Here is a 9,748-nt window from a genome sequence, read left to right on the forward strand (position 1 = left end):
ACTTAAACGCCCAATGCATTCTCTATGGCAATAGCACAAACTTTGGCATGCTACTAGTCCTACATACTTACACCTAGCAACCCCATTCTAGCCTACTTAGGTTCATCTTACGGTGGACATGTTTGGCTGAAAAGGAATCTTTGAAATGTTTCATAGTTTTAGAAATATAGTGCTTTCAAATTTGAGACATTTAACATGGGGCTCAATGGCAGCTCTATAGGCACGTCAAAAGTCACTTTCATCTAGAAACTCCATTCACACTTTTTATTATTCAGCCTACTGTGGAGACACATGCTGGAACTTTTTTTAATTTTTATGTTTTGTAGTTTAGGAGTTATTTAACTTAAACGCCCAATGCATTCTCTATGGCAATAGCACAAACTTTGGCATGCTACTAGTCCTACATACTTACACCTAGCAACCGCATTCTAGCCTACTTAGGTTCATCTTACGGTGGACATGTTTGCCTGAAAAGGAATCTTTGAAATGTTTCATAGTTTTAGAAATATAGTGCTTTCAAATTTACAATGGGGCTCAATGGCAAAAATGATGAAAAACGGCGTGCTATAGTATGCCGTACGATATGGGCTATAGCCCATGGTCCAAAATGATGAAAAACGAGGATAAAAAAAAAATCAAAAATTAAAAAAACGATGGGCTATAACCCATCGTTTTTTTTCATTTTTTTTATTTTTTCAAATCCTCAAAAATGATGAAAAACGGCTTGCTATAGTATGCCGTACAGTATGGGCTATAGCCCATGGTCAAAAATGGGATAAAAAACGTCTAAAAATAGACGTCTAAAACACGTCTATTTTTAGACGTGTTTTAGACGTCTATTTTTTGTTTATCCCATTTTTAGACGCTCGTCTAATAGCCCATACTGTACGGCATACTATAGCACGCCGTTTTTCATCATTTTTGAGGATTTGAAAAAAATGAAAAGAAAATAAAACAATGGGTTATAGCCCATCGTTCTTTTTTTTTTTTTTTTTTTTCAAATCCTCAAAAATGATGAAAAACGGCTTGCTATAGTATGCCGTACAGTATGGGCTATAGCCCATGGTCAAAAATGATGAAAATGAGGATTAAAAAAAATCAAAAATTCAAAAAACAATGGGCTATAACCCATCGTTTTTTTTTCATTTTTTCAAATCCTCAAAAATGATGAAAAACGGCTTGCTATAGTATGCCGTACAGTATGGGCTATAGCCCATGGTCAAAAATGGGATAAAAAACGTCTAAAAATAGACGTCTAAAACACGTCTATTTTTAGACGTGTTTTAGACGTCTATTTTTTGACATTTTTATCCCATTTTTAGACGCTCGTCTAATAGCCCATACTGTACGGCATACTATAGCACGCCGTTTTTCATCATTTTTGAGGATTTGAAAAAAATGAAAAAAAAATAAAACAATGGGTTATAGCCCATCGTTTTTCTTTTTTTTTTTTTTTTTAAATCCTCAAAAATGATGAAAAACGGCTTGCTATAGTATGCCGTACAGTATGGGCTATAGCCCATGGTCAAAAATGGGATAAAAAACGTCTAAAAATAGACGTCTAAAACACGTCTATTTTTAGACGTGTTTTAGACGTCTATTTTTAGACATTTTTATCCCATTTTTAGACGCTCGTCTAATAACCCATACTGTACGGCATACTATAGCACGCCGTTTTTCATCATTTTTGAGGATTTGAAATTTTTTAAAAAAAAATAAAACAATGGGTTATAGCCCATCGTTTTTTTTTTTTTTTTTTTTTTTTCAAATCCTCAAAAATGATGAAAAACGGCTTGCTATAGTATGCCGTACAGTATGGGCTATAGCCCATGGTCAAAAATGGGATAAAAAACGTCTAAAAATAGACGTCTAAAACACGTCTATTTTTAGACGTGTTTTAGACGTCTATTTTTAGACATTTTTATCCCATTTTTAGACGCTCGTCTAATAGCCCATACTGTACGGCATACTATAGCACGCCGTTTTTCATCATTTTTGAGGATTTGAAAAAAATGAAAAAAAAATAAAACAATGGGTTATAGCCCATCGTTCTTTTTTTTTTTTTTTTTTTTCCAATCCTCAAAAATGATGAAAAACGGCTTGCTATAGTATGCCGTACAGTATGGGCTATAGCCCATGGTCAAAAATGATGAAAATGAGGATTAAAAAAAATCAAAAATTCAAAAAACAATGGGCTATAACCCATCGTTTTTTTTTCATTTTTTCAAATCCTCAAAAATGATGAAAAACGGCTTGCTATAGTATGCCGTACAGTATGGGCTATAGCCCATGGTCAAAAATGGGATAAAAAACATCTAAAAATAGACGTCTAAAACACGTCTATTTTTAGACGTGTTTTAGACGTCTATTTTTTGACATTTTTATCCCATTTTTAGACGCTCGTCTAATAGCCCATACTGTACGGCATACTATAGCACGCCGTTTTTCATCATTTTTGAGGATTTAAAAAAAATGAAAAAAAAATAAAACAATGGGTTATAGCCCATCGTTTTTTTTTTTTTTTTTTTTTTTTCAAATGGGATAAAAAACGTCTAAAAATAGACGTCTAAAACACGTCTATTTTTAGACGTGTTTTAGACGTCTATTTTTAGACATTTTTATCCCATTTTTAGACGCTCGTCTAATAGCCCATACTGTACGGCATACTATAGCACGCCGTTTTTCATCATTTTTGAGGATTTGAAAAAAATGAAGAAAAAAAAACGATGGGTTATAGCCCTCTTTTTTTTTTTTTTTTTTTTTTATAATCCTCAAAAATGATGAAAAACGGCTTGCTATAGTATGCCGTACAGTATGGGCTATAGCCCATGGTCAAAAATGGGATAAAAAACGTCTAAAAATAGACGTCTAAAACACGTCTATTTTTAGACGTGTTTTAGACGTCTATTTTTAGACATTTTTAGACGCTCGTCTAATAGCCCATACTGTACGGCATACTATAGCACGCCGTTTTTCATCATTTTTGAGGATTTGAAAAAAATGGAAGAAAAAAAAACGATGGGTTATAGCCCATCGTTTTTTCTTTTTTTTTTTTTTTTTAAATCCTCAAAAATGATGAAAAACGGCTTGCTATAGTATGCCGTACAGTATGGGCTATAGCCCATGGTCAAAAATGATGAAAATGAGGATTTAAAAAAAAATCAAAAAACAATGGGCTATAACCCATCGTTTTTTTTTCATTTTTTCATTTTTTTCAAATCCTCAAAAATGATGAAAAACGGCGTGCTACAGTATAGTATGCCGTACGATATGGGCTATAGCCCATATCCTCGCGGTGTATAGCGGTGTACTAGAATGGGTGTTGCGGAGGATGAGAGCATTCCTCTCATCCTCCGCAACACAATGCATTCTCTATGGCAATAGCACAAACTTTGGCATGCTACTAGTCCTACATACTTACACCTAGCAACCCCATTCTAGCCTACTTAGGTTCATCTTACGGTGGACATGTTTGCCTGAAAAGGAATCTTTGAAATGTTTCATAGTTTTAGAAATATAGTGCTTTCAAATTTGAGACATTTAACATGGGGCTCAATGGCAGCTCTATAGGCACGTCAAAAGTAACTTTCACCTAGAAACTCCATTCACACTTTTTATTATTCAGCTTACTGTGGAGACACATGCTGGAACTTTTTTTTATTTTTATGTTTTGTAGTTTATGAGTTATTTAACTTAAACGCCCAATGCATTCTCTATGGCAATAGCACAAACTTTGGCATGCTACTATTCCTACATACTTACACCTAGCAACCCCATTCTAGCCTACTTAGGTTCATCTTACGGTGGACATGTTTGCCTGAAAAGGAATCTTTGAAATGTTTCATAGTTTTAGAAATATAGTGCTTTCAAATTTGACACATTTAACATGGGGCTCAATGGCAGCTCTATAGGCACGTCAAAAGTCACTTTCATCTAGAAACTCCATTCACACTTTTTATTATTCAGCCTACTGTGGAGACACATGCTGGAACTTATTTTTATTTTTATGTTTTGTAGTTTATGAGTTATTTAACTTAAACGCCCAATGCATTCTCTATGGCAATAGCACAAACTTTGGCATGCTACTAGTCCTACATACTTACACCTAGCAACCCCATTCTAGCCTACTTAGGTTCATCTTACGGTGGACATGTTTGCCTGAAAAGGAATCTTTGAAATGTTTCATAGTTTTAGAAATATAGTGCTTTCAAATTTGAGACATTTAACATGGGGCTCAATGGCAGCTCTATAGGCACGTCAAAAGTCACTTTCACCTAGAAACTCCATTCACACTTTTTATTATTCAGCTTACTGTGGAGACACATGCTGGAACTTTTTTTAATTTTTATGTTTTGTAGTTTAGGAGTTATTTAACTTAAACGCCCAATGCATTCTCTATGGCAATAGCACAAACTTTGGCATGCTACTATTCCTACATACTTACACCTAGCAACCCCATTCTAGCCTACTTAGGTTCATCTTACGGTGGACATGTTTGCCTGAAAAGGAATCTTTGAAATGTTTCATAGTTTTAGAAATATAGTGCTTTCAAATTTGACACATTTAACATGGGGCTCAATGGCAGCTCTATAGGCACGTCAAAAGTCACTTTCATCTAGAAACTCCATTCACACTTTTTATTATTCAGCCTACTGTGGAGACACATGCTGGAACTTATTTTTATTTTTATGTTTTGTAGTTTATGAGTTATTTAACTTAAACGCCCAATGCATTCTCTATGGCAATAGCACAAACTTTGGCATGCTACTAGTCCTACATACTTACACCTAGCAACCCCATTCTAGCCTACTTAGGTTCATCTTACGGTGGACATGTTTGGCTGAAAAGGAATCTTTGAAATGTTTCATAGTTTTAGAAATATAGTGCTTTCAAATTTGAGACATTTAACATGGGGCTCAATGGCAGCTCTATAGGCACGTCAAAAGTCACTTTCATCTAGAAACTCCATTCACACTTTTTATTATTCAGCCTACTGTGGAGACACATGCTGGAACTTTTTTAAATTTTTATGTTTTGTAGTTTAGGAGTTATTTAACTTAAACGCCCAATGCATTCTCTATGGCAATAGCACAAACTTTGGCATGCTACTAGTCCTACATACTTACACCTAGCAACCCCATTCTAGCCTACTTAGGTTCATCTTACGGTGGACATGTTTGCCTGAAAAGGAATCTTTGAAATGTTTCATAGTTTTAGAAATATAGTGCTTTCAAATTTACAATGGGGCTCAATGGCAAAAATGATGAAAAACGGCGTGCTATAGTATGCCGTCCGATATGGGCTATAGCCCATGGTCCAAAATGATGAAAAACGAGGATAAAAAAAAAATCAAAAATTAAAAAAACGATGGGCTATAACCCATCGTTTTTTTCATTTTTTTTATTTTTTCAAATCCTCAAAAATGATGAAAAACGGCTTGCTATAGTATGCCGTACAGTATGGGCTTTAGCCCATGGTCAAAAATGGGATAAAAAACGTCTAAAAATAGACGTCTAAAACACGTCTATTTTTAGACGTGTTTTATACGTCTATTTTTAGACATTTTTATCCCATTTTTAGACGCTCGTCTAATAGCCCATACTGTACGGCATACTATAGCACGCCGTTTTTCATCATTTTTGAGGATTTGAAAAAAATGAAGAAAAAAAACGATGGGTTATAGCCCATCGTTTTTTTTTTTTTTTCAAATCCTCAAAAATGATGAAAAACGGCTTGCTATAGTATGCCGTACAGTATGGGCTATAGCCCATGGTCAAAAATGGGATAAAAAACGTCTAAAAATAGACGTCTAAAACACGTCTATTTTTAGACGTGTTTTAGACGTCTATTTTTAGACATTTTTATCCCATTTTTAGACGCTCGTCTAATAGCCCATACTGTACGGCATACTATAGCACGCCGTTTTTCATCATTTTTGAGGATTTGAAAAAAATGAAGAAAAAAAAAACGATGGGTTATAGCCCATCGTTCTTTTTTTTTTTTTTTTTTTTTCAAATCCTCAAAAATGATGAAAAACGGCTTGCTATAGTATGCCGTACAGTATGGGCTATAGCCCATGGTCAAAAATGATGAAAATGAGGATTAAAAAAAATCAAAAATTCAAAAAACAATGGGCTATAACCCATCGTTTTTTTTTCATTTTTTCATTTTTTGAAATCCTCAAAAATGATGAAAAACGGCTTGCTATAGTATGCCGTACAGTATGGGCTATAGCCCATGGTCAAAAATGGGATAAAAAACGTCTAAAAATAGACGTCTAAAACACGTCTATTTTTAGACGTGTTTTAGACGTCTATTTTTTGACATTTTTATCCCATTTTTAGACGCTCGTCTAATAGCCCATACTGTACGGCATACTATAGCACGCCGTTTTTCATCATTTTTGAGGATTTGAAAAAAATGAAAAAAAAATAAAACAATGGGTTATAGCCCATCGTTTTTTTTTTTTTTTTTTTTTTCAAATAAAACAGGGATAAAAAAACAGTATGCCGTACAGTATGGGCTATAGCCCATGGTCAAAAATGATGAAAATGAGGATTTAAAAAAAAATCAAAAAACAATGGGCTATAACCCATCGTTTTTTTTTTCATTTTTTCATTTTTTTCAAATCCTCAAAAATGATGAAAAACGGCTTGCTATAGTATGCCGTACAGTATGGGCTATAGCCCATGGTCAAAAATGGGATAAAAAACGTCTAAAAATAGACGTCTAAAACACGTCTATTTTTAGACGTGTTTTAGACGTCTATTTTTTGACATTTTTATCCCATTTTTAGACGCTCGTCTAATAGCCCATACTGTACGGCATACTATAGCACGCCGTTTTTCATCATTTTTGAGGATTTGAAAAAAATGAAAAAAAAATAAAACAATGGGTTATAGCCCATCGTTCTTTTTTTTTTTTTTTTTTTTTAAATCCTCAAAAATGATGAAAAACGGCTTGCTATAGTATGCCGTACAGTATGGGCTATAGCCCATGGTCAAACATGATGAAAATGAGGATTAAAAAAAATCAAAAATTAAAAAAAACAATGGGCTATAACCCATCGTTTTTTTTTCATTTTTTCAAATCCTCAAAAATGATGAAAAACGGCTTGCTATAGTATGCCGTACAGTATGGGCTATAGCCCATGGTCAAAAATGGGATAAAAAACGTCTAAAAATAGACGTCTAAAACACGTCTATTTTTAGACGTGTTTTAGACGTCTATTTTTTGACATTTTTATCCCATTTTTAGACGCTCGTCTAATAGCCCATACTGTACGGCATACTATAGCACGCCGTTTTTCATCATTTTTGAGGATTTGAAAAAAATGGAAAAAAAATAAAACAATGGGTTATAGCCCATCGTTTTTTTTTTTTTTTTTTTTTTTCAAATCCTCAAAAATGATGAAAAACTGCTTGCTATAGTATGCCGTACAGTATGGGCTATAGCCCATGGTCAAAAATGGGATAAAAAACGTCTAAAAATAGACGTCTAAAACACGTCTATTTTTAGACGTGTTTTAGACGTCTATTTTTAGACATTTTTATCCCATTTTTAGACGCTCGTCTAATAGCCCATACTGTACGGCATACTATAGCACGCCGTTTTTCATCATTTTTGAGGATTTGAAAAAAAATGAAAAAAAAATAAAACAATGGGTTATAGCCCATCGTTTTTTTTTCATTTTTTCATTTTTTCAAATCCTCAAAAATGATGAAAAACGGCTTGCTATAGTATGCCGTACAGTATGGGCTATAGCCCATGGTCAAAAATGGGATATAAAACGTCTAAAAATAGACGTCTAAAACACGTCTATTTTTAGACGTGTTTTAGACGTCTATTTTTTGACATTTTTATCCCATTTTTAGACGCTCGTCTAATAGCCCATACTGTACGGCATACTATAGCACGCCGTTTTTCATCATTTTTGAGGATTTGAAAAAAATGAAAAAAAAATAAAACAATGGGTTATAGCCCATCGTTCTTTTTTTTTTTTTTTTTTTTCAAATCCTCAAAAATGATGAAAAACGGCTTGCTATAGTATGCCGTACAGTATGGGCTATAGCCCATGGTCAAAAATGATGAAAATGAGGATTAAAAAAAATCAAAAATTAAAAAAAACAATGGGCTATAACCCATCGTTTTTTTTTCATTTTTTCAAATCCTCAAAAATGATGAAAAACGGCTTGCTATAGTATGCCGTACAGTATGGGCTATAGCCCATGGTCAAAAATGGGATAAAAAACGTCTAAAAATAGACGTCTAAAACACGTCTATTTTTAGACGTGTTTTAGACGTCTATTTTTTGACATTTTTATCCCATTTTTAGACGCTCGTCTAATAGCCCATACTGTACGGCATACTATAGCACGCCGTTTTTCATCATTTTTGAGGATTTGAAAAAAATGAAAAAAAAATAAAACAATGGGTTATAGCCCATCGTTTTTTTTTTTTTTTTTTTTTTTCAAATCCTCAAAAATGATGAAAAACTGCTTGCTATAGTATGCCGTACAGTATGGGCTATAGCCCATGGTCAAAAATGGGATAAAAAACGTCTAAAAATAGACGTCTAAAACACGTCTATTTTTAGACGTGTTTTAGACGTCTATTTTTAGACATTTTTATCCCATTTTTAGACGCTCGTCTAATAGCCCATACTGTACGGCATACTATAGCACGCCGTTTTTCATCATTTTTGAGGATTTGAAAAAAAATGAAAAAAAAATAAAACAATGGGTTATAGCCCATCGTTTTTTTTTCATTTTTTCATTTTTTCAAATCCTCAAAAATGATGAAAAACGGCTTGCTATAGTATGCCGTACAGTATGGGCTATAGCCCATGGTCAAAAATGGGATATAAAACGTCTAAAAATAGACGTCTAAAACACGTCTATTTTTAGACGTGTTTTAGACGTCTATTTTTTGACATTTTTATCCCATTTTTAGACGCTCGTCTAATAGCCCATACTGTACGGCATACTATAGCACGCCGTTTTTCATCATTTTTGAGGATTTGAAAAAAATGAAAAAAAAATAAAACAATGGGTTATAGCCCATCGTTTTTTTTTTTTTTTTTTTTTTCAAATAAAACAGGGATAAAAAAACAGTATGCCGTACAGTATGGGCTATAGCCCATGGTCAAAAATGATGAAAATGAGGATTTAAAAAAAAATCAAAAAACAATGGGCTATAACCCATCGTTTTTTTTTCATTTTTTCATTTTTTTCAAATCCTCAAAAATGATGAAAAACGGCGTGCTACAGTATAGTATGCCGTACGATATGGGCTATAGCCCATATCCTCGCGGTGTATAGCGGTGTACTAGAATGGGTGTTGCGGAGGATGAGAGCATTCCTCTCATCCTCCGCAACACAATGCATTCTCTATGGCAATAGCACAAACTTTGGCATGCTACTAGTCCTACATACTTACACCTAGCAACCCCATTCTAGCCTACTTAGGTTCATCTTACGGTGGACATGTTTGCCTGAAAAGGAATCTTTGAAATGTTTCATAGTTTTAGAAATATAGTGCTTTCAAATTTGAGACATTTAACATGGGGCTCAATGGCAGCTCTATAGGCACGTCAAAAGTCACTTTCACCTAGAAACTCCATTCACACTTTTTATTATTCAGCTTACTGTGGAGACACATGCTGGAACTTTTTTTTATTTTTATGTTTTGTAGTTTATGAGTTATTTAACTTAAACGCCCAATGCATTCTCTATGGCAATAGCACAAA

The sequence above is a fragment of the Protomyctophum parallelum genome (assembly GCF_964188405.1).
Source record: "Protomyctophum parallelum genome assembly, chromosome: 10".
Classification (NCBI taxonomy): domain Eukaryota; kingdom Metazoa; phylum Chordata; class Actinopteri; order Myctophiformes; family Myctophidae; genus Protomyctophum; species Protomyctophum parallelum.